The sequence below is a fragment of the Tachysurus fulvidraco genome, chromosome 4, assembly GCF_022655615.1.
Source record: "Tachysurus fulvidraco isolate hzauxx_2018 chromosome 4, HZAU_PFXX_2.0, whole genome shotgun sequence".
NCBI classification, from domain to species: Eukaryota; Metazoa; Chordata; class Actinopteri; order Siluriformes; family Bagridae; genus Tachysurus; species Tachysurus fulvidraco.
The window spans coordinates 4,063,728-4,081,227 of NC_062521.1; the positions used below are offsets into that span (position 1 = coordinate 4,063,728).

General features: G+C 40.3%; 1 protein-coding gene across 1 annotated transcript in view; it reads right to left on the bottom strand.

Moving 5' to 3' along the window:
• Window positions 1-12,780: 12,780 nt before the first annotated feature.
• Window positions 12,781-17,500, bottom strand: part of LOC113655380 (MAM domain-containing glycosylphosphatidylinositol anchor protein 1) — a 196,227-nt gene continuing 191,507 nt past the window's right edge. The window contains exon 18 of the mRNA XM_027165890.2: window positions 12,781-17,500. This exon is cut by the window's right edge and continues 386 nt beyond it. The gene's annotated coding sequence lies outside the window, so the exon portion shown is untranslated.

Genomic DNA, 17,500 nt, shown 5'->3' on the forward strand with positions numbered 1-17,500 from the left:
AATGAATACTAAAGTATTTTAAAGTATGATTTTATTCAGTAAGATAATCAACAAATGCTTTTTGCTTTTCATCTGTCGTTATATTCTTTATCAAAAAGGGGGGGGGGGAATAATTAATTTCTTAACAGCAGAAAAGAGGTGTGTGTGTGTGTGTGTGTGTGTGTGTGTGTGTGTGTGTGTGTGTGTGTGTGTGTGTGTGTGTGTGTGTGTGTGTGTGTGTGTGTGTGCTTCCACTCTGTTCACCACTGTATTCTGACACAGGCACCAAAACTGATCCATCAGCTGATCTTGTCTTCTACTACGTTCAGCTTTTCCAGTTAGGGGAAATAATCACCCTCTACTCACACACCGATTACCTTCATGTCCTCATTTAACACATCCATACTGTACATCTCCTCTTTGTCCTTCCTCTTGACCTCTTACCTGGTGGCTCCAACATCCTTCTACCAATATAACTGTCTCCCTCCTCTGTACATGTCCAAACCATCTCAATCTAGTCTCTCTGACCTCGTCCCCAAAACAGCCAACCTTAGCCGTCCCTCTGATGTGCTGGTTCCTAATCCAGTCTGTCCTCGTCGCTCCTAAAGAGAACCTCATCATCCTCATCTCTGCTACCTCCATCTCTGCCTCATGTATTTTCCTCACCGCTGCAGTCTCTAACCCATACAGCAGAGCTCACCTCAACTCACCTCTTCTCCTCTTTTCCACACTCCCCATCACACTGGATGTTTGACCCCAAATAAATAAACTCCTGCACCTTCTTGACCCAAGCCCTCTGTAACCTCACTGTTCTACTTCCCCGCCTCTCGTTCATACACATCTATTCTGTTTTACTACGGCTGTCTTTCATTCCTCCTCTTTTACACGCTTGCAATGGTTTTTTTACTGCAAATTTTCCACAACTATGAGTGTGTACGTTGTGCACCCATGGAATATTATACAGTCATAAAGCTGCCACTGTTGGGCCCTTGAGTAAGGCCCTTAACCCTCACTGCTCCAGGGGCGCTGTATCAAGGCTGACCGTGTGCTCTGACCCCAACCTCTATAGTTGGGAAATGTGAAGAAAGAATTTCACTGTGCTTAATATATATATATGCAACAAAATAAAGTCTATCTATAATATAATTCTCTCTCTCACTCACTCACTTTCTACCGCTTATCCGAACTTCTCGGGTCACGGGGAGCCTGTGCCTATCTCAGGCGTCAAAGGGCATCGAGGCAGGATACACCCTGGACGGAGTGCCAACCCATCGCAGGACACACACACACTATCATTCACACACACTCACACACTACGGACAATTTTCCAGAGATGCCAATCAACCTACCATGCATGTCTTTGGACCGGGGGAGGAAACCGGAGTACCCGGAGGAAACCCCCGAGGCACGGGGAGAACATGCAAACTCCACACACACAAGGCGGAGGCGGGAATCGAACCCCGACCCTGGAGGTGCGAGGCGAACGTGCAAACCACTAAGCCACCTTGCCCCCCCTATAATAAAATTAATACTTATATTAATAATTAATAATAATAATAAAATCCTGAAGGGAATTAATATTAGTAATACAAATATTTCTATATTATGTAATATTCTACAGAGCTAAAAAAAAACCCACTTATATAGACATCCAATTTCTCATGATATACTGTATATGTGGGTACATTTTGATCAAAAATGATCAAACGATCAAATAATGGTGAGCTAACGGCACGTTACGGTCGATTTAATCAATAGGTCATGCACAGTATTTCCCTTTAATCCCTCAATGATCAAATAGCGTTTAGCATTTACAGCATATGATCATCACGACGATGCATTTTGTCGGAGGCATTTAAAATAATAGCACTTTTTTCTCATGAAGTAACAAAAAGGAAATAAAGTGTCTTGTCTTTTCCTGCGGAACCGGAATCATTTCCCTGTAGGCACGTCGACATGAAAAACGAGTCTTTAGAACACGCTATTTAGTCATATTTTCAATATTTTCACTACTGTAGAAAGTCACGTGAAATCGCACAGGTGAAGGAAAACTTCATCATTCCTGCTTTTTTAATATTTTGAACCTCACAGCATGTGTTTCAGTATCAGTTCCCTAAAATAACCTGTACAAAATACGGTAGGATTTTTATTGCCATACAATTTTATGAAGTTTTTTTTAAGTGTTCCTTTTATTTCAGTGTTACAGGACACAGTGAAATTCTTTCTTCACATATCCCAAATTTTGGAGGTTGGAGTCAGAACGCAGAGACAGGATACAGTGTGCATGGAGCAGTCAGGGTTAAGGGCCTTGCTCAAGGGCCCAATAGTGGCAGCTTGGCAGTGCTTAGACTTGAAATCTGAACCTCCAATTGATAACCCAGAGCCTTACGGTGCTGTCACACCTGCCTTGTTTAGTTCGGATGAATCGTACCAGAGTTCGAATGCTCGTTTGGTGCGGTTCGTTTGGGCAGGTGAGAACGCAGCAATCGAACTCTGGTACACACCAAAAGCGAACCAAACGAGCGTACCGAGACCTCCTTGAAGAGGTGGTCTCGGTACGCTTTCAAACGAACTCTGGTACGGTTCGTTTGTGGTGAGAACACGATCCGAGATCGAACAGATCTAACTGCAAAAAGTATTGCGCATTTTGGACTAAACCAGCTGCCGTAGTGGGTCGTTGGCAATATTTTCAAAAGATTAGCATGTCACAGTTTCGCAAAAGTAATGCTCGCCGCCTCCTGAAGTGTCTTGCGATGCGTCTTCGCCGTTTGCAGTGCATTAAAATGATATTTTCAAACCGCATCCGCGCTTCATTCTGAAAATTAAGACTTTGCATAGAATGCTGTATACAAGCAATGTAGTAGATTACAACCACGAACATAACTGCAGCGCACAGTCGTCTCTCCATGGTGTACTGTATGCCGTATTTTCCTCTTTTTGTTTACTTCCGGAGTTTCGTTGAAATTTCCCGCACGTTTATTCTGACCAATCGAGAAGCAGTTTAGGAAATACGCTCAAAGACATGTGGCCAATGAGAGATGTGGATGTTATCACATGACTGCATTTTGGTTCGTTTCAACTGGTGCGGAACAGAACAATCAGTGTGGTGTGAAAAGGAACCAAAACTGATAAAAAGCTACAATGGGTCATTTATTTGCTTTTGGTCCGGACCAAAAGAACCGAACTATAGGTGTGAAAGCACCCTTAAGCACTTGAGACATCACTGCCACTTAACTAGTTTATTGGGGATTCCTGCAATGAAATGAATCATTAAATGGATGGCACTTTACAAAATATTGGGACTAGTCAGGACTAAACAATGTCCAACTTTACTGTATCTCTAGTCTACCACATCCCCATTCACTCAACATCTCCTTCATCCACCAACTCCAGAAACCCCTGTGTCATTATAATGACATTATACCATATAATGCCGTGGAACTGTACATTTTTTTTCTTGTTTATATATACTTATACCTAGTTAGTGTCTCTGGATGAACGTGTGTTGAGGTGATGATGTTACACAACACATTTTGTAACAGATCTGCATTAGGGAGGGACTTGAAAGCATACAACGTTGCAGGAGCAAGAGACCATGTCGGGTTCCTCTCCCATCAGCCAGGAACAGGAAGCTTATAGATGGCTCGGGAGACTGGAAGTTTTTCCGATCTTCGACCTTTCTAATCGTGGCAAAATCCGAGGCTGTAAATTGTAAACTAACTTCTAGTAAATATCTAAAAAGTTGAGAGAATTGTTAGCATCAGGAGAGTTTTAATGAGAGCCTTAAAAGACACATGAATCCTTTTTATACTCTGCCTTCTGTAGTCATTAGTGCCTGCGATTATAAAGTGTCGAAACAGCAATTAAAGGCTTGGTGTCTCTTTTGAACAGAAGAACCATGCTAAAAGGATGCATGTTTAATTGCACCTCGCGTTGTCTTTTTATATAAAGAACGACAAGAAAATTGTGCGTGAACGACACACGATCAATTGACGTGAGTACAGCAGTATCGTAGGAGGTCATTACAAATGCGTCTTCACTCGTAGGAGGTTAAAAGATGGATCTTGCGATTTCACCAATTCAAGTAGTTTTCTGCAAAAAATAAATACATAAAATAAAATGAACAAATAAATAAAACATTTTAAAAAAAAAAACTGGAGGAATGTTTAAGCTTTGGTTTACAAAGGCAGTAAGTGTGTACAGGATATACGTATCCTGCATATAGACATGGTCATCGAGGTCTCGTCGCCACCACCAGGGGGCATCTTAGGGGCGTGGCAAACCGATAAAGAATTAAAGTTAAAAAGATAGATTAAATGCAAAGTGGAATGGTTGAGTACATGATGAGCGATACATTTAAGTATGACCGATGCTTTTTTACTTTCTCAAAACTGAAAAGAAAAAAAAAAGAAAACAGGGACCGTTGGGAGAGGAAGGGCAAAAAGAAGGTCACTTGATTCAGTCTCGAAGAGATTAATTGTATTTTCACAATAATGGGAAGGAAGTCCTCAGAGAAAAAGAAAACGCCTGCGTAATCTTTTAATGTATGAATGTCTTATCTTTTATTTCTTTTGTGCAAATGAATCAGTGATTCTGTGCATTAGAGAAAAAAAAAGACGTCTTGGACACAACTGCCATTTTCTGAATAATTGCTTTGGCTTAAGGTTTAAGAATTCTTACAGCGTGGTGGTTTGTACCATTGCAAAGTGGGAAAAGTAAACCTGTCGTACGTTCTGTCACAACCAGGAAGGTGGGAGACAGACCCGTACGCAGAATAGCCTCAAATGAATGGGGTTGCCATCGGCAACACGGCTCTCTTAAATACATGTGACAATAACTGGCAATAACGAACCGGTGTGGAGACAGGGAGGAGTGAACGAAGGCGGGGCAGACATGTGACAACAATAACAACTGCACTTGGCCAAAAGTCCGGGCTGATTCCTGACACTTTCCCCGGTCACTTTATTGGGAATGCACACCCGTCCATACTGTACATGGTTACCAGAGAGCCTGGGATGATTAATTCAGAATCTATAGGCTATAAGGCTATATTGATAGTTCACTGAGCCTGGACAGTTGAAGACGGTTTCTTTAAATAATCACAAGATTTTTGAAATACTCAAAACCAAAGCTGTCGTTTTTTTGCGTTATGATGTCAACATTAATTGAATCATTTGTCCTACATCTGCTTGATTTGATGCTTTGCTTTGCTGCCAAATGATAGATGGCTGATAGATAGATAACTGCGGGTGAGTGTATAATTAGCTGCATGCTGTAAGCAATTCCATTAGGTTTTTTTCTGCCATAACCATTCATTTGTTCTGATATGTTCTGTTCAGAATGACCAACAATTGGTACTCAACCGGACCTTAACACAACAGTCATTTGCAATACACTGCACACACACACACACACACACATACGGGCATTCACACCTTCGGGTAATTTAGCATAGCTGGTCCACATACCAGCATGTTTTGGAGAGGTGGGAGAAGGAAGCCCATATGGATGTGTGGAGAAACTCAACTCAGGCAGTAAGTAGAGCTCAGGATCAAACAGCAGACCCTGGAGCTGTAAGGCAGCAACCATGCCAGCCTTGGGCTATCTCTTAACACACATAATGATAGACAGAATGCAATAGGGACTAAAATGACATCATATATCTATTTTTATTTATTTATTTATTTATTTTTACATTCAATTTTGTTTCATGAACAGAATATTATTCTAGCAATATTCTACAATTAAATATCATGGAATATTCCGGTTTGTACTGCAATACAACATAGTTGTCTAGACAAAATGCAATCCAAAAATTTATTTTTTAAAAAATAAATAAATAAATAAATAAATAAGCAAAAGATTTCAGCAACAAATGGGCGAGAAGCAGATCCGACAAAAATTTTTGCTCCGTACAAAAATATTACTGGTTGAAAAGAATAAAAAACCATACACAACATCAGAGCACGTTCATTTCTGACCTCTGCTGTGTGTGAAGTTCTCTTGAGAAGAACCGAGACCGATTTAAATTGGCACGATGGACCACAGAGGGTTTTAATGGTCAAGTTTTTAAAACAGCTTGTCAATGCTAGCCAGAACTCTGGAGTCTTGTTAGAAACCCAATTGCTCTTCAATTTGGGAGCGCGACTGGCCAGGGTGCGCCTAACCATATAGTGTTTAGAGGCATTTGTTGTTCAAATTGAGTTGTAACGTGGGTGGTTAAGGTGTGAAGCAGGACCGTGAGAGCAAATTTCTGTTAATAAAGTCAGAACAGAGCACTGCAATCAGTTTGTACGGCGTTATGTCAATACCGAGGCACAATTGCAAATTCCAGACAGTTTCAGTTGCCAAGTCTTGTCGAGTTAGCAGAGGAGACAGCAACTGCATTCACTCATACTCATTAACACTACAAAGTATCCAGCATCCAGCAGTTTCTATTCCTAACATTTCTATGAAGAGTATTTCGCCATCTACAGTATACTCGTTCTATATACAGTAGATACCTAGGGTTCTGTACTTGAATGAGATATTTAAAATATAGAATTTGCAATTATTCATTCATTAATTTTCTACCGCTTATCCGAACTTCTCGGGTCACGGGGAGCCTGTGCCTACCTCAGGCATCATCGGGCATCGATACAGGCAGGATACACCCTGGACGGAGTGCCAACCCATCACAGGGCACACACACACTATCATTCACACACACTCACACACTACGGACAATTTTCCAGAGATGCCAATCAACCTACCATGCATGTCTTTGGACCGGGGGAGGAAACCGGAGTACCCGGAGGAAACCCCCGAGGCACGGGGAGAACATGCAAACTCCACACACACAAGGCGGAGGCGGGAATCGAACCCCCAACCCTAGAGATGTGAGGCAAAAGGGCTAAGCCACCGTGCCCCCCTGAATTTGCAATCAGTGTAATCTATATATCTATACATACATAGGTTCCAGATATCACAGGGAACGAGGAATGCATCATGGATGGAACCACACAAACATATTCACACAGTGATTCACACCTAAAGGAGGTTTCAAGTCCTAGAGACATACCAAGCCTAAAAAGACTAGAAAACTCTTCTGGAGGTCAGAGGAAATTCGAGGGAGAATTCTGATAAATTGTCATCCATCTAGACTCTACTGAGACACTCCTGTAAGTGCCATCTGTGACCAGAGATGGAGAGAAAGAGAAAAGAGAGAAATGAAAGGAGCAACACTGTATATCACTGTTATGTTATAACAGTGTAGAGAACAGTACTGTACTGTTTGCTAAATTGCTGCTAAGAAAGATTGAACATAAAGACATCCATGCGTTCAATCTCCAAATGAGTTCTGAGGCAACTTTCCTTTGTCCATCTGCAGGGAAAAGGGTTTGCTGACTGTGAGGTCTAGATGGTGTAGACCATGGGTGTCAAACTCAAATTCACAGTGGGCCAAAATATAAAACGGAGATAAAGTCACCTGCCAAACTGAATATTTATTGAAAAATTAACTGATATGTAATGTTCAACCTTTTTCATATGGAAACAAACTTTAGTTTTGTTTAAACACAGGATTTGGAACAACTCCTGAGTTCTTTTCCGAGTCAATAACTACTGAGCTAAACGCTGTTACTACACAAAACGCGGTTGTAGCTGCCTCTCTACATTACTACGATAGAAAAGAGGTGTTATTTGTGTAGTAACAGCGTTTAGCTCAGGAGTTATTGACTCGGGAAACTCCAATCTGTGAATATGTGGCCAACTTCCTGCTCCTTCAATTCTCTCCAGCGCTGGAAAGCTGATCCTATATTAACACGTCCTACTTCTTGCCTTATCGTAAGCCTTTCTTCTCTTTCTTTCTTTGTTTTTATCCTCCATGTCAATGCTAAATAAAACCGCTTTCTGCTAATGTCACATACGCACACTGAACACTCTCTCCGCAGCATATCGGCAAGCCCCACCCCTTTCTGCTCATTGGCTACACGTTTGTTTTGATTTTTGTTTATTATCAGCCCGACTTAGTTTTCTGAAGCATTTCCCAAAAATCGGAGACCCTGCCTTTAACCACTGTCAACAGAGAATGAGGGGCACTTGCTGTTCGTGACTACATGTCAATACAGTGGCAAAGCATTCTGGGATTTGTAGTATTAGCGGAGCATGCGGCTAGCCAGCTGTAATGCACATTTGATATGATCTCGCGGGCCAAATATAATTACACTATATAATTATACTACACTGCTAAGTTTGACACCCCTGGTGTAGAGTTTCGTTGTCACAACCTTTCTGTCGAAAAGCCTCGATAATTACATCAGAACTCAAATGGTTGGCCACTTTTCAACACGGCTCTAAGGTCTTAAACATAAAGTCATTAATTTGTCACACATACTAAACATGTAATAATGTACGTTTACAATGTTGGAGCTAGTACACGTACAGTATGGGAGCGATACAACTGTTCAATGCCCTTTTTTACCCGAATCCCACCAAATGCTGTTCCTACTGTACACACTAACAGCTTCGAACTACATAATTAGTGTGAACATTCAAACACGTCATCAAATGAAAATAAAGATGCGGTAATACAAGCAGAGAATTGAACCAGAGACACCTGAAGAGCCGAAGAGCTACGTCCTGCTGCCCTATGTCATCAGATAGATGACATGTGTGTGTTCCTAGGCGATCCTATACTATGCTAACTATAGTCAATAAATGAACTAAAATTAAAGTGTGACTCTTTTTGATTTACTCATCTGTAATCAAAATCATCAAAGTTTAAGGTTTACCAAAAAATTCTGATTAAAATGAAACGCACAGTGTTGCTTTATCCAAGTCTAGCAATCTACAAAGTTCAATTCTATCTTAGTCTAAGTTTAGCTAAAGTTATTCATTTGCTTATGTGGAAGAAAAAGGATTACTGCAGTACTTCTTTTATACCAGTCTTATATGGAGAAGATTTACAACAGTGAAATTTCTTGAAGAACATTTCGATATTTTGAAAGCTTGTTGTTAGGAATCTTTAATTGAAGTCCATATGGACATTTCTTGCATTGCAACACGAGTTACATTCTGAGATCAAGATGCGAGAAAGAAAATCATGCAGTGAATGAAAATGGTGCCTATTACTGTAGTTTGCAAGTGAAATTTGTAAACAGAAACAAAATACTTTTTTTCCTGGCATTTTTACTAAAAAGTTTCTACGGTTTTTACAGTTAATTGGCTTCTGTGCTAAAAACAAGAATAGCTTTTCTTTTCTCCGATATTTCAACATCATTTCAAAACTTAGATGAAGCTCAGTTGGGTTTGTTTAGTATCTTGTTCAAAAACCGTTTCCACAGTTTCCCGTAGCTGCTTTATTTTTTATTTTATTTCTCGAGATAGAAATATACTGGTGTATATTTTACGTTGCCAGTTTTAGTATTCCATCACAAATTTTACATACCGTGCGATTTTTTTTTTTTGTAAGCCTGCATTTTTAAAGCAGATGTTATTAAAATAAACTTTGACTGTATTGAATGAACGGTACAATTCTCGCAGATTTGCTTTACACAACATGCAGTTGTCAGATTCCTAAATGTTAATCAGGCCAACGCTCATTTTTGGCCCAAACCTTTACTAACAACATGTGTGGAAACAAATTAGTTTGGTACAAAGTTGCAAGCATTTTAAGCTTAATAGCATTTCCTACATCAGTGATTAGGAAGGAGACGAGGAATTTGTTCAAGCAATTTATTTAAAAGTCTCAGAATTCCCATTAGGGAACTGCAGCTTGTTAGGGAAACCGTCTCTGTGTATCACTGAGCTGTCATTTATCATGAATCACATAAAAAGTAATGCAAGTGCAGGTTGTTAAAATTGTAAAATATTAAATTATGCATAAGAAAACAGCGCCGGAGGATAAAACGGTCCATGGATACAATCGTGCAGGAACGTGACTTGTGGCTGCAGTTAGAAGAATTGGAATACGCTAATGTTTACAGACCGTGTTAGAGATGAGAGCATGTGTTTCCGAGAACTCTGGTCTTAAAGAACACCCAATGAGTGGGACACCAGGCCATCACATTCCCACCTATTGAGTGTAGCTAATATACCTACCAAGTGGGAGGAGACTGGACAAACTCTAGGCAACTCAGAGCCCATCTTGTAACAGCTTTTACTTACATTTGTGTAGCTACAACCTTCTTAGAAGCTCAATAACCATGATGAACTTCCAGTCAGAATAAAAATCTAAATCTTTTGACAAAATGTGATTAAAAACCTTTTGCCTAGTGAGAAAGTAACACTTTGGCTGTTCATCATAATGTCAGCTGTGTCTAGAACCACAGCTCATAAATTTCCTGCTAAAGCAACTATTAGTGCACTCATGTTCCTCACACATCTCTGAGCGCAATGACAGAGCTCAAGATAATCGGCTAATTAAACTTATCAATCACAACTCAATCAGGCAGAACTAGAAAAGTCTAATTAGTGTGGAGTCCACCCGAGAGGCACTACCAGACTAAGATCTCTTCTTCTTCTAAAACAGAAAAAACTTTCCACTGATTGGTATTAATAACAGCTCACCGAAATATTTTTGATACAGTCAAAAGGCAAGTACATCCAGGGGAGTGGCTTGTGCAAGTAAAATTGGTAGCTCAGCTATGGGAACAGTTTGCCAAGGTACATGGAGACTTCTTAACCAGTACCAAATCAAGACATTCTCTGTTCAAAGTTTTAAAGCCTGTGTCTGACTCCATCACCTATTAATATTGCAGCCTGAAGATGGCCAGCAAGACCATCCACTACTGCCCATTCAAGTATTTAGAATACACTGACGATTTCCCTCCAAGTTGCCAAATAGACAGCGATGTTTAATCTCTAATTCCGTGTGACTTTTTCCTCAGGCTGAATCTACAATTGAGAACTATGCCCTAGTCCAGGAAACACTTCTGAATGCGAGAGCACCTAGTACACAAACCTGGTGGATGCTGGTCTACACATAGTGTTCACTTCATTCACTAGAGTCAGTGCATTGCCTGCTTCCCAAGACCATCAAAGTTTCATCGCAGCACCATTCTTGGTACCTCCCTGAAGACTCCTAGGCTTACTGCCTCCTTTCTAAAATAAACAAGGCACCACTTTCCATCACAAACCCCTAGTACAACCACTTGTAAAACAAAATGAGTTTATTTGCATATCCCAGTTTAGGAGGATGGGGTCAGTGCACAGGATCAGCCATGATACAGGAGCACATAGAATTAAGAGCCTTGCTCATAAGCCCAACAGTGGCAGCTTGCCGGTGCTGGGGTTTGAACCCATAACCTTCTGATCAACAACCAACAATTTGAGCCAGCATGCTAAACTAAAAAGATCACTCTGGCAAAAACGAAGTGCAGAGTTGCATGGTCTGGTAATAAACCTGTCTTGCATGCACTGGTGGCTAATAAACTCTTGGGTTACTTTGGGGTTCAAACCGGAACTTCTTACCAAGAACTTTTGTGAATCACTCGACAGATATTACAGATATTCCAATGATCATGAGCTTGCAGAGTATTCCTTTCTGAGCACAGTACGTGTTCTATGCTGGTATTTAGACCAACTGGCAGCCATATGAGCTTCAGCTCAACAGTCCATCTGCCAAAAAGGAACGTCATGGGTGGTCCTTACTTTCTAAACAGAGCTGGTGGGTGGACCTCTTCACCATGGCCCACAGTTGGGCCTGACATTCAGGCCTGATTGCAACATACCACTTTAATCTTTCCTACTACTTCATTTCCTCCTACACCAGTTTCTCAAAAGTTTATCATCAATAAAGTTACACAAAAATTACATGCTTTGTGCCCAACCAATGACCTGAAGATGGCCAGCAAGACCATCCACTACTCCCCATTCAAGTATTCAGAATACACTGGCGATTTCCCTCCAAGTTGCCAAATAGACAGCGATGTTTGATCTCTAATCCCGTGTGACTTTTTCCTCAGGCTGAATCTACAATTGAGAACTATGCCCTAGTCCAGGAAACACTTCTGAATGCAAGAGCAACTAGTACACAAACCTGGTGGATGCTGGTCTACAAATAGTGTTCACTTCAGCTTAACAGTCCATCTGCCAACAAGGAAAGTCACGGGTGGCCCTTACTTTCTAAACACAGGCTGGTGGGTGGACCTCTCCACCGTGGCCCACAGTTGAGCTTGACATTACACAAAAATTATATGCTTTGTGCCCAACCAATGACCTCATGACCTCTGATCGATTTCCACCATTTTCGTTTGTTTCACAGCAATAGAAAACACGCACATTCTTGCAGGTCCCAGCAATCAAAGATGGAAAATGGCATTGTAATGCGTTCTGCCATCTTGGATACGTTTTTAAATTTATGAGGTAAATACACTTTGCAATACAGAAATAATTTCAGATTTATCCACAGATCAGATGGTTGAAAATGCTGATTTAGCGTGAACGTAAGGGCAAATTTATTAAGAAAAGACACATGCTCAAATATATCTGTGTATGTTTAGACACTTCATGACACGGTAATGCTTTTCCTTTGCTAACAGCTACTGAAAGTGAATGTGTTTCTGCAGCTTGTTTCTAAAGTCAGCGTTAATAATGTCAGAGCAGGGTGTGAATTAGGCAGTGATTAACAAATGCAGTGTGACGCTGTGGGATTCCATGTTAACAGCTTCATTCATTCATTTATTTAGTTATTCATCTAAATCCGTGCTTTTGGTTGTATTACTGAGTACCGAAGCCATATTTAGTGAACGTGAGCATGAGATAATAAATAAAAGAAATGTGATGCTGTTTTGCTACATGCCATAAAAAAAAGACAAAATATTCTTTTATGATTATTTATTTATATTATTTGGGTTCATATTTCAAATATATTTGCCTCTAAAATAGTTCATTACATGACAGAGAATATACAACGGCCAGCACTACAAGCTTTCCTTGCACTTGTGTACTGGTACATCTGAAAAAGAAAAAAAAAGAAAAAGAAAAGACAATAACAAAAAAAAAAAAAAATCAAATAACATTCTCACTCAGGATCTTACAAACACTCTGACCAATTCAGCATAAGGACATATGGTACAACCATGGTGTGATTGCTTCATCTTCATGTGGGTGAGGAACCGTGAAGTTTCACCACAGGATTCCATCGATATTTTTTATTTTTTTTTTATTTTTGGATGATGCAATGGAAATGGTAAGGTTTAGAAAGTCTTTTCCAGCACTCGATGTCCAAAAATGAATGATGAATGGATGGTCTTTGCGTGTTTTAGCTAGTCGTAACGATATTTAATTTGGTTCATGATGTAAATGACACACTGTGGCTTTTTTTCCATTCAGGTCTCTACTCTAGGACATGATAAATGTAAAGAAATTAAACCGATATTGCATACTACTGAAGTGTGTTTCGAATGTACCCTCACCATCCACTTTAATAAGACTATGTGGCATTCAGGAAATTATTTATACAGTACAATACAGGTCATGAGCTTTAGTGGTCACATCAGACAAACTGTGACCTGCTTGTTGGTACCAGAAGTTTTGCTTCGTGTATTACGTATACTGCTTAATACCCCGAATCACACACAACGATCTCTACAGCCAATGAGAGTTCTGGAAGGCTAATTCAAGCAATCACTCTTTCCGTCCATGATGAGCTGAAAAGCATCTTAAACATTGCATGAGATGAGCTCCATCTGCAGAACAGTAAACCAGATCACACTTCAATCATCTAAGAACAGGGATGTGCAACAACATTGAAACCCCAATTTGACCACATAATGTTTGATTTTAAACATGGGACTACTCTCGCATAATTGACCGTCTGTCTATGTATTCATAATATAGTGGATGATTAGTGTATCACGCATGTGTTTGTTTTCAACTCGATCACTTCGAACAAGCTCCAACGGATGCTGAAGTATGCTCACAAAACAGAGTATGTCGATGACTTCTGAAGCATCTAGAACATTAAAACTGCACATGACGGATGTGGCACGGTCGATGCTCACGACAGTCGCAACGCCAAGATGCAGGCTGCGTTCTGCAACGCCGCATGTGTGTTAAATAACCGAAATCATTCAACATTACAGTTAGTACGGATGATCGTAGTTATATGTGTTCGGAACAGGAAACCGATTTCAGCTTGGAAGTACAGTACGTGACCGAAAACCAGCGAGTCATTCAAAGGAAGTTTATCAGTGCTGATTTTCCGATCTCTTCGTGTTTAGACTCATTTTCAGGGTATATATATATATGTGTGTGTGTGTGTGTGTGTGTGTGTGTATTTTTGTCTATTTGCAAACCATTCATTTTTCATAGTAGATGTAATGGCCATTAGGGCAAATGAGAATGCATTTATCTGAGAGCCTTATTGACTCATTTACTACATAGCAATGAAATTGACCTCCTGTAACAAAGAGATGTTTCAGTCGGAGGGGAAGAAACGCGGTGCAAAAGAGAAAAGGGAAAAAACACACAGAGAGAGAGAGAGAGAGAGAGAGAGAGAGAGAGAGAGAGAGAGAGAGAGAGAGAGAGAGAGAGAGAGAGAGAGAAGTGCCATTAGCAACTAACCAAGGACAAGATACACTCTCACCCAGCTGCTTATCCTCTCAGCTTTTACGATTGTGCGTAATGATAATTCCAATCCGGGTTATTTTAATGCACCGGCTTTATAGTGAATCTGTATGTCTTTTTTTCCACGTGCATACTGTACACTGTTTCAAATGTCAGGGACATGAGGTGTAGCACATGCACACGGTCCCTCAGTTACATCATGATGACATTGATATTAATTAACAAACAAAGACGAACTGAAACTTGGTAACATACATATAAGATCGAAGAATAAACAAAGGATTTATTAATGTATCCCTTCACCTAAATCCACATTCTATGTGCATTCTATCTGCGCTCTCGGTGCTAGCCTAACATCTACTGAGGTACATGAAATGTCTAGATGATGCTTAGTATAGGCTTTGTTTTATATTTGATATTTGAAATGCATGTAAAATGGCGTCAATAGGCGACAGCGAGAGAATTATAGTCGGTAAAAAAGCAGATCTCAAATTGAGCCAAAATTTGGGTTGCTAATGATTCAGAGCAGGCTAGTGTCAGGGGTCAGGGGTAAGGGGTGTGGACCTAGAAGAAAACAGGCATGTTACGTACTTCAAGATAAATTTTTCCAAAATACTTCGAGGTAAGAAAAAAAAAAAACGGTACAAAACGAGACATAATTTCTGTTGTTTCTGATTTTTGTTTTAATGTAAGCTTTTGTTCACAGATAACTATGAAGTTTGAAGTAATATTTCTGTATAAACTAAACGATATGAGGCAATGCCCCCCCCCCTTCTTCTTTTTTTTGGATAGTTAATTCTGCTAGCTAATTCTGACAGAAATTATGCTAGATAGCTTTATTTGAGGAGAAAATGCGTCAGAATTGATTGATCGGCTTATGTAATAATATTAACAGTTCAGTTTGGGTTGCTACATAACTGTTCATGTTAAATTCAGCTACACTGTCTTAATTTTTTCATTACAATATTATCACAGATTATTGGCTAGCTCTGTAATGTAGTTTTTAGAGAGTAATAAACTAATATTCCCTTTCCTGCATTTCCCCCCTTTAAAGTCCAATAATTCTGCTCTGGACACATTTTAATTCTGATAAAAGTGGCTAATCAAGCTAAGTGCATGAGTTAGCATGAATGAAACAAACAGGCCATAAAACTAGGTTTACCGAACCAAAAAAATAAATCGAAATGTTCTTGCTACGTACTTAAAAAAAACAAAAAAAACAACCTGAGATGCAAGTCAACACCTTCACCAAAACGTAGCAGATCCAAGCAGTATATCGTCCTAAGATAAATATGTGTTGATTAAATATGAGTGTGAGCTAAATTTTACAAGCAGGGATCATGACTTAGGGAAAGCACAATGTGTTCAAACTCCAGAAATGTAATCTCACACTAAAAGCTCAGTGATTAGACATTGCATATTGATCTCAAATGGTAGAGAATGTGAACACGAATGACAGTGTGTTCAAAAGAAATTTCTAAATGATTGTTTCATAGCATCGAATGTTATGATGAACAGTTCGCCCATAGTGTGTATACTTTGACAGAGGCACACACGGTTTATCCCGTCAACTGTGTGCGTGTGTGTGTGTTTGTGTTTGTGTGTTTGTGCTCCTTAATATAAGTCCACAAAATTAGTATTCATGGTCTCTTGATGAACAAATTGTGAGTAAATGCCATTCACAACGGACCGAATAGAGAACCCTGATGCACTCCCTGGGACCTTAGTCTCAACAAATCAGAAGAAACGGTTCACAGTAAAAGTCGACTCTGAAATGTACGAGTTGGTTGGAATAAGCGCATGATACATTTCGCTCGAAGCGTAAACTATGACCCATTATGATGATGACCCATGTCACTAAATGTGTGCTCAGCTTTGCAGAATCATTATTATGCTGTATTGCTTAACATGAAATGTCCGTGTTCGTTATTTATTAATGAGTATTCGTCGAAAGATGGGTTTGCTTTGTGCCAAAACTAGACGCTCGCTCTAGTCCGGTTCCTCTTGCGTCACGTTCCACGCTTTGAAAAGTGAGAAGCCTAAGATCTCGGATGCACTTTCACAATACAAATCCTCTTTCCGCTACAGGATCACCACGGAGCATGCAGACCTTCTGGGAAGTCCGTCTTTGGAGTTCTTCTGGATCTCGTGCTCCTGCACTCAGGAAATCAGTCGATTCTGACGTCCGTTAGTCCGTAGACGGTCGGCGCTGATCGGCACACAGCTAAAGTTCAAAAAGCCGACGTGCGGTATTTAACGTACGGATAATACGGGGTGCCATTGTCTCGAAGGAGGACGGTGGTGGGACGAGGGTAGACGGTTCTGATATAGGACACCACCATTCTGTTCAGCAGCAAGGCAGGAAACGGCATTTCTAATAAGAGACAAGGCATACAGCGAATTTGTAGATGGACGAAATACCACACGAGGAAAACTAAAGTAATAAAAAAACATATAAATTTGTGCTTCTTAAGTCGAACTTTTCATAGTCTGAGTCGGGATCAGTCTCGGACGTACGTCGTAGTCGTTGTCCGTGTGTTTGTAGGTATAGTAATATATCATATACATGTAACTGTACAGGTTTTCTTCTATTCCTCCAGACAAGACAGCAAGAGATCGAATCTCGTTTCGTTTGGCCGTCCTCATCTTCGAGCTCTGCACCCTACATTCGGCGTGAGAATTCACGTTTCAGTCTGAGGGGTGAGACATAAGACGTTTCAGGGAGCAGATCCAGGTTTTGCCCCGTCTTTCTCTTCGTTTGAAAAAAAACCGCCATCATCTTTGGTAGCATAATTGACACTTTCGTGTGTCGGCAACACAGAGAGGGTGCAGCGGTAAGGGGGTGGGGAGGAGGGGTGTGGACGTGATAAACGCAAACTGATGGGATGCAAAAGATACGGGATGAATATTATGAAAGCTAAAGATTCGAGGTATGACTGAAAGCCATGGAAAATATGCTTTTCAATTCAGA